Genomic DNA, 14,874 nt, shown 5'->3' with positions numbered 1-14,874 from the left:
ACACAATCCAAGCTGAAGGGATTGTCGATGTCCATTTTTGGGAATTTGAAAACCTGTGAAACACAAGGTAATATGTTAGCTAGATTGTATCAGCTACTGAGTCATTTTAGGGACTCATATAGAAGAACAAGTTACTTCTTACCTGGTAACGTTCTTTCGATTGGATGTTCCTCCAACGTATTCCTCATCTTACATGTATTCCATCCAGCTTTGCTGCTCTTCGCAAAAAACATTCGGCAGATGGCGCTGTGCGTCGATGTCATCGAGTCGGTGGTCCCTCGAAGGCCTCCGTCGAGGGTGACGTCATCGGGTGTATAAGTAGCACGCGCAGCGCCCGTTGGCCTCAGTTCTGTTTTTCCCCTCTTTTGTATCTGTGATCTTGTACTGTTTTTGTAGATTGTGCCGGCAGACAGGTATCAGCCTTGCGAGATCTGAGATGGCAATAACCCGGAAAAAAATCAACCGAGGGGTAGGTTGGGAGGGCGATGAGGAATACGTTGGAGGAACATCCAATCGAAAGAACGTTACCAGGAAAGAAGTAACTTGTTCTTCGAGTGGATTTTGTCCTCCAACGTATTCCTCATCTTAGATAGGCTCCCAAAGCAGTATTTTGCATAGTTCCTCTGGAGGAGGGGTCAGATTTCTATTTTTTTAAATTTTTTTTTAAATGCCTTTAGATGGCAGAATAAAGCACTGCTTTTCCAAAAGTTAATTCCCTAGACTGGGAAGCATCCAGGTTATAGAATTTTGAGAAGGTGTGAAGCGAAGACCAAGTTGCTGCTTTGCAAATGGACCTTATAGGGACACCTCTTTGAAGGGCCGTGGAAGAGGCTATCCCTCTGGTGGAATGAGCTCTTAACCCTTCTGGTGGGTCTTTTTGTGCTAGTCTGTAGCATTCTGAAATGCAAAGCACGATCCAGCGTGAAATTGTTTGTTTTGTTACTGATTGACCCAGTTTTCTTCCAGTGTAGTCTATAAACAATTGGTTGTCCACTCTAAGTCTAGAAAGCCTAGAGATGTAAAAGCTTAAAGCTCTTTTAGGGTCCAGTCTGTGTAGTCTTTCTTCCTCCTTAGAAGGATGAGGTGGAGGATAGAATGAGGGTAAAACAATTTTCTGATTTAAATGAAAATCAGATATTACCTTCGGTAAAAATGATGGTTTAACCCTCAACACAACTCTGTCCTGATGGAACACAGTATACGGTGGCCCAGAAGATAGTGCCTGCAATTCGCTCACTCTTCTTGCTGATGTTAGAGCAACTAAAAAGGCTGTTTTCCATGTTAATAATCTTAATGGACACGTGTGCATAGGCTCAAAAGGGGCACACATTAAGAATTTTAATACCAAATTTAGATCCCAAATCGGTACTTGAAAAGGGTGAGGAGGAAATACATTAGTGAGACCTTTTATAAATTGTGTTATCAAAGGAATTTTGAAGTAGGAGCATTCTTCCGATGAGCGCTTGAAGATGGAAAGCGCCGCAAGGTAACCTTTTATTGTTCTGATATTCAGACCTCTATGTGCTAGGGTCAGAAGGAAAGATAATACTTCCGGAATAGAACACAGAAAAGGATCGACATTCTTTTCTCTGCACTAGTTGCAAAACTTTTTCCAACGGCAACGGTATAGAGACTTCGTTGCTGGCCTTCTTGCCGAAAGCAACACCTCGATAACGTCATCTGGAAGGTTCCAATCCCTGTATCTCAGCCTTTCAGATACCAAGCATGAAGGTTGAGCGTTTTGACCTCTGGATGGAGAACCTGACCTTCCATTTGAGAGAGAAGGTTCTCTCTCTGAGGAAGACGTACTGGAGGACAGATGGACATGTCTAGAAGGTCCGGGTACCACGTTCTCCTGACCCAATTGGGGCAATTAGGATCATGCAGCTCCGAAACCTTCTCAGCCTCCAGATGACCTGAGGAATGACGGGAATCGGAGGGAATACGTACAATAGTGGGAAATTCCACTCCACCATGAACACGTCCCCGCGGGCTCCTCTCGGGGGAAATTCCCTTGAGCAATACCTTTCGCATTTTCAGTTGATTCCGGTTGCAAACAGGTCTACTTGAGGGGTTCCCCAAAGGGCGAAGATCTCTTGAATGACTTTCTGAGCCAGTTCCCATTCGTGGGATACCGTGTCGTGGGATACCGTGCTCTGCCTGCTCAGAGCATTAGCCGTCATATTCTCTTCCCCGGCTAGATGAATTGCCGTTAAAGAGATTCCCTTCTAAATTGCCAAATACCAGAGCTGCATTGCCTCTCTGCATGCAATGCCACGCCTCCTCTTTTGTTTAGGTAGTGCATGGCCACTGTGTTGTCCGTCATTATCAGGACATTCTTTCCCCTGACAGATGGCAGGAAGGCCTTCAGCGCTAGTCTGATTGCCCTCAGCTCTAAAAGGTTGATATGTAGTTTGGACTCCGATGGAGACCAACAACCGCTGATTGTCAAATCATTGGCATGAGCTCCCCACCCCAGGAGTGAGGCGTCGTCACTACTGTGATCTCCGGCCATGGTTGCCAAAAGGGTTCTCCTTTTAGAATGTTCTCTGTACAGGTCCATCATAAAAGGTCTTGTCTGACCTTGTTCGGAATCTGAAGAAGATCTGTCATTTGACCCGAGAACTGGGACCACTGAGTCTTTAGGGCCCATTGAAGGGATCTCATCCTCAAGCGTGCCTCTGGCACCAGAAAAATGCAGAATGCCATGAGGCCGAGCAACTTTAAAAAGTCATAAGCCTGGAGATTTTGGGCATTTTGGAATTTGGAAACCATCTGAAGAATGTCTTGATCCCTCGACTTGGGAGGCGAGCTCTTTCCCAAGGACATGTCTAATACAGCTCCTATGTACTGAAGCTGTTGGGAAGGTGTCATCTGTGACTTCTTGAAATTGAGGGAGAAGCCCAGTTTGTGGAGGAAGTGGCAGGTGACTTTCAGATGATCCAGTGCTTGCTCGGCAGAGCGCGCTCTTGTCAACCAATCACCCAGGTAGGGGTAGACATGAATCACCCCTCTCCTGAGGTGCGCTGCCACCACTACCATTAACTTGGTGAAGACCTTTGGGACGGAGGTCAACCCAAATGGCAGGACTCGAAACTGATAGTGTGAGTTGCCAACTACGAACCTCAGGTATTTTCTATGTTTGAGATGAATCGGCACATGAAAATAAGCATCCTGGAGGTCCAATGACACCAACCAGTCCTGGAGTTGAAGGGCCTGAAGGACCTGAGAAAGGGTAACCATCTTGAACATGTCCTTCCTGAGGAACTTGTTCAAGTTTCTTAAGTCCAAGATGGGTCTCAGTCCTCTGTCCTTTTTGGGGATCAAAAAATATGGGGAGTACCAACCCTTGTTCCTCTCCGCTTCAGGTACTGGTTCTATAGCACCTTTCTCCAGCAGGGTTAGAATTTCCTGCTGTAGGAGTGGGTTTGAAAGTTTCAACGGGTGTCTCTCTGGTGGATTGCTTTGAGGTTGCTTTAGAAAAGGAAGGCAATAGCCTTGGGCTATTATTTCTAGAGCCCAAACATCTGAAGTAATGGCTCGCCATTCTTGCAGATGCTGTGACAGCCTGCCTCCTACAGGTGTTTTGTGGTGCAAGTCCTCAAAGTGGTTTTGTGGCGGATGTTGCAGCTGCTGATGGCAAAGAGGCTGCAGCTGGAGCTGGCTTAGCACATTTTCCTCGTCCACCACGACTGGCCTTTCTTTGGCCCCTTTGACTGGCCATTCCTCTCGTCTTCCCGTATGAGGTGTAATAACGATAGGATCGTCCCCTCCATGATTGCCCTTGCGCACGAAATGGCTGAGGTTGCCTAATAGCTACTCCTAGGGATTTTGCCGCTGCTTTTGAGGTCTGCAACCTCTCAAGGCTCTCGTCAGCCTTGTTGCCAAAAAGGTGAGACCTGTCAAAGGGCATGGTTCAGGAGGCGGTTCTGTACGTCCGGTGCAAAACCCGACTTCCGTAACCACGCAAACCTGCGCATTAACGTGCTAGTGCCCATGGACCTGCTTACACTATCCGCAGTGTCCAATCCAGATTGAAGGGATTCCTGCATGGCCTCCTTTCCATCTCTAACGATGGCTAGGAAACCTTCCCTTTCTTCCCCTTCTGGTATGTGCTCCGCCGCCATTGCAATGCACTCCCATAGAGTGTACGAAAATTTTGCCAAGGCACATGTGGAGTTGGCAGATTTTAATGCCATGCTCCCGGCTGAAAATACCTTCCGTGCCCAACCATCCACACGCTTATCGTCCCTGTCTGAAGGGATAGACGGGTACTCAAGTTTGTTGGAAGCTGTGGCTGCCTGTATGACCAAACTCTCGGGAGTTGGATGTTTTGACAGATAGCTGGGGTTGCTACTGGCTGGGCGGTATTTTGAAGCGAGGGATTTATTTACCGGAGGAATAGAATCCGGAGTTTCCCAATTCTTGGCCACCCTGTTTTGTAAGACTACATGAAAAGGTAGTACTGGGTCTTCAGTGGGACCATGGTCCAATATGTCTGTTAAATCATCCTGGACGAATTGGGCTGGTGGTCTAGCCCATCCCAAGTAATCTACCACCTTGGTCATTAACTGACGGTAAGATGGACTGGCATGCTCTCCTGGAACTGGTCTACCGAAGTCATTCTCAGGAGAGGTGTCAATGCCACTTGCATTGTGCAAAGACTCCACCAAATCCCTCATTCTGCTTTCCTCTGAGATCAAGCATTCTGGGACATTTGGGGTGCCATACTCCAATCCAAAAGGTACATTTTCCTCCTCGGATCTCTCCTGTTCCTCAAAAAGTGAGGTCAATGATTTTAAAAACTCCTTTCTAGTGAGAGGCTTGAAAACCTTCTCTGGGAGAGGAGGAGGAAGAGGTGTAGTACCAGGCTCTGAAGGAATTACATGTTTAACTTTTTCCTTCTCTTTTTCTGGCTGCCCTGGCTTGGTTGGAGCCTTTGGCGCCGAGGGTTTCGGCGTCAACGTCGATAAAGGCGTTGACGGCGTTGATGACATTGTGGTCGTCGACAGGGTCTGCTTCGAGGGCGTCGAGGCGGCCTTCGACAGTTTCTCCTTCGAGGTGTGAAAGGTCTTGGACGGCGTCGGTGACCTTGAGCGGTCGACTCGACTCGAGCGTTTTTCGCTCGGCGTCCTGGAAGGTACCCTATCCTTCCTTTTACGATCACCCGGGCTCGAGGGCGCGCGAGTGTCGGAGCGATGACGCTCCCGGCCGGCTTCCGAAGAAGGCGCAGACCGAGGCTTCGCTTTCTCAAACACCTCCATCATTTTGACCCTAAATGCTTCCCACTCTTCGGAAGACGAATGTTTTGTGGGGCATTTCATTTTCAGAGACTCGTCTGATGACGAGATGGAGGGAGATCTATGGCGTCGTTTCTTCGACTTTTTCGACGAAGACGACGAGCGATGAGAATCGCTTCGCGATCTGGATCTATGTCTTTCGCGTCGAGGATATTTTTCCCCATGGGGTCTCGACTCGACGCTAGAGGCTTTCCGATCCTTCCGACCTACCTGTAGCTTTCCTCTCCTTTCTCGCAAGGCCTTTCCCGTCATCGCCTGACACTTTCGAACAGGCCTCCATGTCGTGGCCTTCCCCGAGGCACTACAAATACTCGCGGTGCGGGTCCGTGATCGACATTTTTGAGCCGCACGACTTGCATTTCTTAAAACCCGATCTCGGGGTCGTGGTCGGCGTCGATGACGAGGACATAATTACTTCTCGTAATATTATATTTCCTGACAGAACTCGAGGCGCGCCGAATGTCCGAAGCAACGTACTGCGGAAAAACGGAACTGAGGCCAACGGGCGCCGTGCGTGCTACTTATACACCCGATGACGTCACCCTCGACGGAGGCCTTCGAGGGACCATCGACTCGTCGACATCGACGCACGGCGCCCTCTGCCGAAATTTTTTTCAGAAGAGCAGCAAAGCTGGATGGAATACATCTAAGATGAGGAATACTTTGGAGGACACAATCCACTCGAAGGATATTTTACATGATGAAAATATTCTGACAAAAGTATATTGACTTATTTTGGGGTTTTCAGTTTCAGGAGTATTCTCTTATATGGGAAGTGTTTTGTTGCCTATGAGCCTTTCTTGTGGTATTAATAGTACAAATGTTTTTTTGTAGATTGTCTATCAAAACTCACTTTGACCAGGATCAACATGGACTCTTATCTCTTGGAGTAAGAGAACACACTACCCCTGATGAATGTGGGACATCTATTTGTCATCTGACAGAAACATGTTGGGTCTTTTTTGGTTGAACTACAACAAATGTATTTGTGTATAAAAAATGTTATGTAAAAAATTGTTGTGTTTTTGTATTAATTGGTTAATCTTGTATGTAATCAGTTTTATTTTATTCTTGGTCCTATTTTACCTGGTTTTATGGTATGTCTAAATTTTGTTTAGACTTTTTTTAGGATTATATGTCTATAGAGGTATGCCTCAGAGGTATTCTGCCTTTCCTTTCCTTCCCCCAGAAGCTCATGGTATCTCAAGCTCTGGTTCTCTCTAGCTTGGACTATTGTAACAGCCTCTATCTAAATCTACCTGCCTCTACTCTCCACCCTCTGCAACTAATCCAGAACAGGACTGTGAGAATTGTTCTTGGCCTCAAGCCCTGGGATCGTATCTCTCCAGCTCTGAAATCACTCCACTGGCTCCCAGTGGATGCAAGGATTAAATTCAAAACCCTCTGCATTGTCCACAAGTCTTTCTGGGTCCTGGGTCCAAAATACCTTCAGCTATCCCTCTGCAAATACCTCCCCTCTCGATCTCTTCGCTCCTCTACCTCTAACTCACTCAGGGTCAGTCGTTTTTCTAAGAAATGAGCTGGGGGTAGATCTCTGTCTTCGGCTGGGGCCTCCCTCTGGAACAGCCTCCCTGCCACTCTAAAACTTGAGGAGAGCCATCTCCGGTTCCGGAAGCACCTCTGTTCTCTCTTGGTACCGTGCACCTGGCCAACCTCTGTCTTTCGGGCCCAGTTACCTGCTCATCCTGCCACCCTCCTGCACTGCCTCCGGGCCACCCCTTGCACTAGGGTCTGTATCTGTACCCATACAGCCCCCCCTTTTTCTTCCTGCACTTATCAGACCTACCCTGTCTGCTGCCTTAAACCTAGCACTTGCACTTTCCACCCCTCCCCCCTTCCATGCACTTTTCCCCTCCCCCCTCTCCCATGCACTTTCGCGTTCGCAATGTCACTGGGCCTAGTAAAATCGCTGTTTTGTTCTCCCCTGTTCCCCTCCCTTGCCTTGTCGTGCTCTGAAACACTTGTGTACGAGCGCAATAGAAATAAAATATCAATCAATCAGTAACAATAATAAAAGTGAAATTGTGAATATTTTTCTAAAGAATTGGCATTTTTGGTCTGGCAACAATGTGTTTATTCCTCCTGGCCCCTTTTTGTTATTTGTTTGAATGTTTAATTATTTCTGTTCTCTTTATTTATCCAAAAGTAAGGGCTCACCTCCAGATTTCTCCTTTGTCAGCCTGTCCACTGATAAATGGATTTTCGACAGGTTCAGAGACTTCTTTATAGGAGCACCCTTCATCGGAAGGCTCACACTGTGGAGGCAGATGGTGACGGTGATCGCGTCCAGCCCAAGTTGGGTCCCGCATCCGTGGCGAACCCAGCGGGACCAGCGTCGTCGTGCTTGGCCTTCTTTTGGACCCCTGTGGGGGGAGCGTCCTCAAAGGATTTCAACCTCCTCTCAAGCTCCCCCCAGAGGGAGTTCGCTCCTGAAACCGGCCGGTCCTGGTTGAGGCATGACCGAGCCGAGAGGCAGAATCAGGGGCCTTGCTCGATTTAAGCCATGCTGTTAGGCTGCTGTAGCGATCCTTCTTTGTTTTCTTTGAGAAACCATGGCATACCTTGCATCCCTCCTCATTGTGGTCTGGATGCAGGCATTATAGGCATTTATGATGTCGGTCCTCAACGAATATGTTCCTTAATCCACACTTCGCACAGAGTTTGAATAGGCTCCTCTTCTCCTCGGACGTGACTGAAAAGGCTTAAAGTAGGCACAAGTCAGGCCTTCTCGAAACCTTGATGAAAGATCTGCTATGAAGGATGATCTTCGCCGACAACGGGTCCCGACTGCTTGTAGTCGCCCTCCAGTCGAACGATAAGCAAAAATCGGTCAAAATGTATTAAAAGTACAAAAATACAAACTAGCTCAGAGAGCAAGATGTGGACTCCCAACACTGAAGTGTGCTGTAAAAATCTGAAGACGGCCACCAGGGGAGGAACAGAGGAGAGGACCGTCAATGGATATGGATGCTGCCTGTAACCATGTAGGAATTTCTGATCCATGTTATGGCCATGGGATGAGGCACATGCGTAATCATGTTCAGAGAGCAGTGTTCATGTGAGGCTGTGAGGTGTGGAAGCAGCGTGCATATACATTCAAAACGCAATATGCTGGTAAGAAATCAGAGGGCAAGAGCAAGTACTCAGTGTGGCATGTAAGCATTGGCAGACAGGCTATGTTAAAATGAGACACATTGGGCTACATTTATTTGCATTGATCTAAGCTTGTAGATGGTTGTGCCATGGGGCATATGCAGTAATGCAGAAAGCATGAACAGCATAGTGATAATGTTTAATGGCATACTTCCTGCATGGGTCCTGTATAAAGAAAATGGCTGAAATGCCACGGGCTTTGCAAAGTGGAACTATCCTTCTTGGGACTGGCTCCTTCTGGTTTTAGCAAAGCCGGTAGGAACTTGCATCCAAGGATAGTAGGAACTTGAAGAGAGAAGCTCGGTAGAGATGTTTGAAAGATACCCTTTCCAGTTAGTGTTAGCTGAGGATCTTTATTGACTTGCATTTTCTATTTGATTACATCCATTCTACGAAGGCATTTTAGCTAAAGGGCCACTTCCTGCTAAACACACAATTCTAATTTGTTTCATCATATTTCTGTACTTTGGTAATTAGCTTTAGTCTAATTGTCATTGTATTGATTTTGTGTCTTGGATGAACTCCCCTAGAAAGTATCTATAATCCAACACCTTGAGAAGTCCTGCTGCACAAGTTTATTCTACGGTGATGGGTCTTGCCTGGATTGCCATTTGATCCATGAATATCCATGGGCCCTTAACCTTAACAAGATCTTTCCTGTACATACAATGGACAAGTCACCTCACAGCTGAATGTCTCCCCAGTGGTGAACAAGCTGTCATTGCGACAGTGTTTCTATTATTGCCTCTTAATCCACATAGGTATTACGCAAGTACAAGCACAAGTACGGGCACGCCGTCAGCGCGCCGAAAGTGCACTTAATGCAAGCCTGTCCGTGCCCATCTGTGCTACGGACGTGCGGGATGGGAGGATTAGCTATTTAAAAGGTACACTTTTGTTTTTTGCTCCTTTAAACACTGTTTTACCTACTGGTTGAGGGGAAGGTCCTACACTGCCCCTATTGCCTTGTGAACGGCAGTTGGCTCTGCAGAGGTGCAGAGTCCAACTGATCTGGTGTGGATGCTTTTCAATACGAGATCTCTGCTAGCACATGCGGCTGATAACAGTCATCTTTTGTCGGATCGCAGTCCCGCACTACTTTGCCTTACCAAGACATGGCTCCAGGAAGACTGCCCCGGTCCTGGTGCAGACTATCCCAGACGATTATTGAATTATTAGCCTCGACCGCCCCCCACCTCAAGTTGGCGGTGGGGTGGCTGTGATTTTTGAATCTGACTATATAGTCACACAGCTTAGTTGCCCTCATTTCTTAGCTATGGAGGCTTTGTTGGTGAGATGCATTATTTCCTCACTCCTAACCTGCCATTTCTTGATTGTTTACCACCCCCCAGGTACCTATGTCAGTTTTCTTGAAACTTTAGCTGATCTGGTGGCCAATCTCCATTGGAAATATAGTCACCTTGTTGTGCTAGGTGATTTTAATTTAAAATGTAACTGTCCTAGAGCACTGGCACTTGATTTGTTTTTTACTAGTCTGACTGACTTTGATCTTCATCAAATGGTAGCTGGACCCACTAATAGGATGGGTAATACCTTGGATCTGATATCGTCTAATGAAGCCCTCTTAGCAGTTCAATTGGTGGAGCCGGTATTATGGTCCAACCACCATTTAGTGACCTGCACTTTTAAAGCAGGCCGGGCTCAACCAAAGATCCCCCCCCCCTGTGTGTGGCAGCGCAGTTGGTGCTCTGCTGATTTAACTAGTCTGGTCTTGCTAGTTAAAGCTAAGTGTGAGGGGGCTCCTACTGCTTCTCTTTCAATTTTGGTACGCTCTCTGCAAGAAGCTGCTGATGTAATGGCTCCTCGGCGGCTTATTCAACCTCGTAGGCGGCCTTCGCAACCATGGTTCTCTCAACAGCTAAAATGAGCTTGTCTTAAACATAGACAGGTCAAGCGCAAGTGGTGCATTGCTTACGATTCCAATCTTAGAGCCCAGCACAAACTGTGCTCAGTAGCATACTTCTCTGCTGTCACTGATGCTAAGAAATCCTACTTGGCCCAGAAAATCAAAGCTGCGTTGTGTCAGCCTAAAGCTCTTTTTGTGGTGGTCAAATCCTTGTCCTCCTCTGAGAATTATACTTCTATGGTTAGCTCTTCCCAGGATAGTTGTGATTCCCTGTGTTAAGATGGATTTCTGAACTCTGTCCTGGAGGGGCAGAGGTTCAGAAGGCCAGCCTAGTTTCTTGGAACAGGGTAACCTCTGGACAAGCCAGACCAATCAGGGTAGCGATGGCGGCGGTCAAGACTAGGTCTCAAAAGGGGTGAGGGTGACTGAAAGCCCGCAATGAGCACACAAAGCAAGGACACTTACAAATTACTCCAGGCAGGTGTTATATTAAAAATATAGACACATTTATTACAAGGCCTTTGTAACAGCGACCATAGTAAAGAATCACGATAAAACTCAAGTAAACCAACACATCACAATCAATACAATATATATACAAGACCAAGGGGTCTAAAGAGTTAGAAGCACGAAATATGCAGACCACCTAGATGGGGAGGAAAACAGGCAGTGCAAGTAATCGTTAGACCCAGTTCGACATCAGAGGCCACCTAACTAGAAGGAAGTCCGAGCCCTACGAAGAGTGGAGCCTTGTGCTCAAAAGTACCTGCACACGCGGGTGCCAACGGGCAAAGGAGAGTCTCTTCAGGGAGATCAGGCAGTTCAGAGAGGTGAACAAAACGATGATGAACAGTTCCCTGCTACTCAAGCGCGGCCTCCACTTGTGGGCAGAAGCAGGGCGCGAGTGCGGAAAAGGGTTGCTGTTTACGACAGCGGTGGGGAGCCACAGGCTCCTGCGGGAGGGCGACCGGTTAGGGTATTGACTACTCACTGGTCCCCAATGCAGGCAGACCCAGGCTTCTCCGGTTCCGTTTCGGTACTGGCAGGTTCAGATGCGATCAGCAGGATGTCTCGACACCGTGTAGATTCCGCGACAGCAGGAGTCAGGGTCGAGGGTGTCCCAAATGCAGCAAACACGCACAGGTTTGTTACCACAGCAGGGCAACTCAGCAACCGCAGGTATTCCGGTCCCAAAGCACACGTCTCACTTCAGACCTGGGAATGCCAAGTGTACAAATCGTGTAAGAGTGCTGCGGACACGGGATTAGCAGTAAGCCAGATGGCGGTGACAGAGCAAGGTTCCTGTGTAGGCTGGTCAGTCCACTGGATGGCCCAGGGACGCTTCCGAAGGCTTACGTACAGGATTTGGTGAAGATGCCGAGAATAGTTGTTCCCACTATTCTAAAGGGTCGAAGCGCCAGTACAGGCCTTCTCGTTCGATCAGAGGCAGAGGGGTCTCACAGGACGACAGCAGTGCAGGGTGCCAAACCTTCAGCGGGTCACCAGCGATTCCTCGACTCAGCTTCTTAGTTGCAGGATACTTGGCTCCTTATCCTTCGTTCATGAGAACTCCGGAGATCGACATGGTAGTGGTGTTTCCAGCCTCCTCTTATCCAGAGTTCCCTTTGTGCCAAAACGGAGAGGACCCAATGGGAGATCTGCTCACAAAACACTCACACCATACGTGGACCTATCACGGACCACGGTGGTCCCAGGCATTCAAGACACTCTAGACTCTCTGGCACCCAGGATGTGTATTGGGAACAGACATCCCAGCCCACATCCGGAAGGCACACACAAGGCATGCAGAAGCCCACGAAAGCGTTGTGTTTCGCGGGAAAGTGCATGACCAAATAAGGACTGCCCCGGGTCGGCTCGACCTGGGGGAAGGTGAAGGGGCAAGACGGTCAGCAGACAGGACAAAGAACCTCGTGGCATGGCCATTTTGGAGGCCAAGCCACCCATTTGGGCCCAACGCGGGAAGCGCGGTTAACATGGCAAAAGGGGTTCAAAACACAAAGAAACGATAGCTGCCACCAGTCCCGTCTGTGACACACTTGCACATTTCATGATAAGTCCAGCGAGAGTTTCTAGGGCCATTGGAATGACTAGAGACCCAAGAGCGTGGTAATGTAAGTTACGGTGAACTCTTGTTTCATGTTGCTCAAAAGCTGCAACATGAAGAAAGGACTAAGGGAAACGAGTCTCCCGGTACTGACTGTCTTAAGGGCATGTCAGTTTCCCCGTAAGAATGGAGCGAAAGCCCAGAGGAGTGCGGCGGAAGGCTTCGCTTGGGTGTAAAACAACAGCAAAAAGTGTGGGGGTTGCCACATGGAAGGAAAATTACCTACAATTATGAAATCTTTCCTAACACCCTGTCCCAGTTTTTTGTGTCTAAGATTGAGGCAATTCGCACTACCATCCTAGCGTCCGCCTCGGCTCTTGCTCCGGAGAGGCAGATCCACGGTCCAAGTGGTCTAACTGAAGCGAAAGAATGGTCTTCTTTCCCGGTTTTCTCAGAGGCTATGGTATCTACTGCCATACAACACATTACGTCTGGGTCGCCTTTGGATGTAGTTCCATTGGCAGTTATGAAAGATATCTCCCAAGGTCTACTTACAGAATTCACTACAGCGATAAACACTTCTTGTCAGTCGGGGTCATCCCGGGCAGAATTTAAGATCGCAATGGTAATCCGCCTTCTGAAAAAACCCTCACTGGACCCTAACTTCTGTCCTTTTTCTCTTCTACCCTTTTCTATGGTGTCACCCCTTCTATCTTCATTTCTGGAATCTTCTGAACTTTTGGACACTGCCCAATCCGGCTTCAGACCTGGTTGGGGTATGGAAAGCGTCCTGGTACCAGTTCAGGACGACATGGCCAGGCTGGCTGATGCAGGGGGGGGGGATGGGCACCCTGATTCTTGCAGATCTGTCAGCGGCTTTTGACACCATGTACCATCCCACCCTGCTGACTCGCCTGACTCCGATTGGTATCTCTGGTCAGGTGCTAGCCTGGTTTTGGTCGTTCCTGGCCGACCGTACCCAGGTGCTTTCTCTTTCTCTGTTCTTTTCCAGGTCCTGCCACCTTACCTGTGGGGTTCTGCAGGGCTCTGCCTTGTCTCCCATTCTCTTCAATATTTAGATCTGGCCTTTGATCTGCCTCATCCACTCCCTCGGTGTCAGGTGCTATGCTTATGCTGACGACACTCAGATTCTGATCCGTTTAGATCTTGATCATGCTGAGATGTCATTGCGCCTTCATCACAGCCTGCCAGCCGTGGGAGAGTGGATGAGCCATAACTGGCTGAAGTTGAATGGAGACAAGACAGAGGTTATGGTGGTAGGCACCCCTCCTGATCCTGCACTTTGGGTGTCCTCTTTCTGGCCTTCCTCCCTTGGCCCTCTTCCTGTTCCAGTGACTAAGGTGAAGAACTTCAGAGTGATTCTTTCGGCCTCCCTTTCTATGAATGAACAAGTATCTGCAGTATGTAAAGCAGGTCATTTTCATCTTAAGACACAAAAAAAGGTAATTCCCATGATACCGGCCACCCTTCGTCTGCCGGTGGATGCGGCCATGATGCTCAGCCGGTTGGATTACTGTAACTCCTTATACCTGGCTCAGCCCAGGGGTTTGATCCAATGGTTATATCGTCTCCAAAATCTGGCCACCCGGGTAGCAACGGGGTCTCCTTATGGGGCTCAGATCTCCCCTGTGCTGCGCACCCTGCATTGGCTTCCGGTAGCGCAGCGTGTCAAGTTCAAGGCACTTTGCATTGTTCATCTGGCGCTGCATGGATTTGGGGCTGACTATCTTCAGACAAAATTCACCCGGTACCTCCGCAACCGTCATCTGCATTCGGCTATGGCCGGTCGGTTGTGTGTGCCTACTTTCCGCCACTCGCGTATTGGCGGGCGTTCTCAGTCGCTGCTGCTCAAATTTGGAATGACCTGCCACTGACAGTTAAAATCTTGCCAGATCATTTGGCATTCAGAAGGGCTCTAAAGACCTTTCTGTTCTAGTCCTCAGTGACTGAAGGATTGTGTTTTTTACTCCTCTCTCTCTAGCGCCAAGATACCTCTGGGTGACTGTGCATTGTACAAATTACAACAACATAACATAACAAGTATTAGAAAGTAGTTAACATGCTGGTGTGATAACGGGTGTAAGGGCCCTTTTAATCACCAAAGTTAAGTGGTGTTCTCCTACCTCTCTGAGTTAAGAGTTTTAATTGCAGAACTGAAAAGTATTACATGAGTGTGTTGTCATTATTAGATAAGAGGAGACTTTTTACAAATATCTTTGGAGTGCAGTCCCAAAATTGTAAATAGATTAACAATTTCTCAAAAGATAGGATACCTCTCAATACAAACGTTTTAACTCTTAATTCATCTTCACCATCGTCTCACTGGGCAATTATTCAATTTAACAAAATGAGAAATTTGACTTTATGATCAAGACATGTTAGAACACGTTTTTCAAGTGTAAGGAAAACTTTAATTACAGCACATATTTGTCATGTTAATAAAAATA

General features: G+C 47.8%; 1 protein-coding gene across 3 annotated transcripts in view; it reads right to left on the bottom strand.

Annotated features, from left to right (window-relative positions):
• Positions 1–14,874, bottom strand: part of CFAP46 (cilia and flagella associated protein 46) — a 2,698,259-nt gene that overhangs the window by 124,085 nt on the left and 2,559,300 nt on the right. The gene's annotated exons all lie outside the window — the stretch shown is intronic.

The sequence above is a fragment of the Ambystoma mexicanum genome, chromosome 8 (genome assembly GCF_040938575.1).
Source record: "Ambystoma mexicanum isolate Mex_15411 chromosome 8, UKY_AmexF1_1, whole genome shotgun sequence".
Taxonomy (NCBI): Eukaryota; Metazoa; Chordata; class Amphibia; order Caudata; family Ambystomatidae; genus Ambystoma; species Ambystoma mexicanum.
Note: the sequence above shows the minus strand (reverse complement) of the source record. Positions and strands in the feature narration are given on the sequence as shown.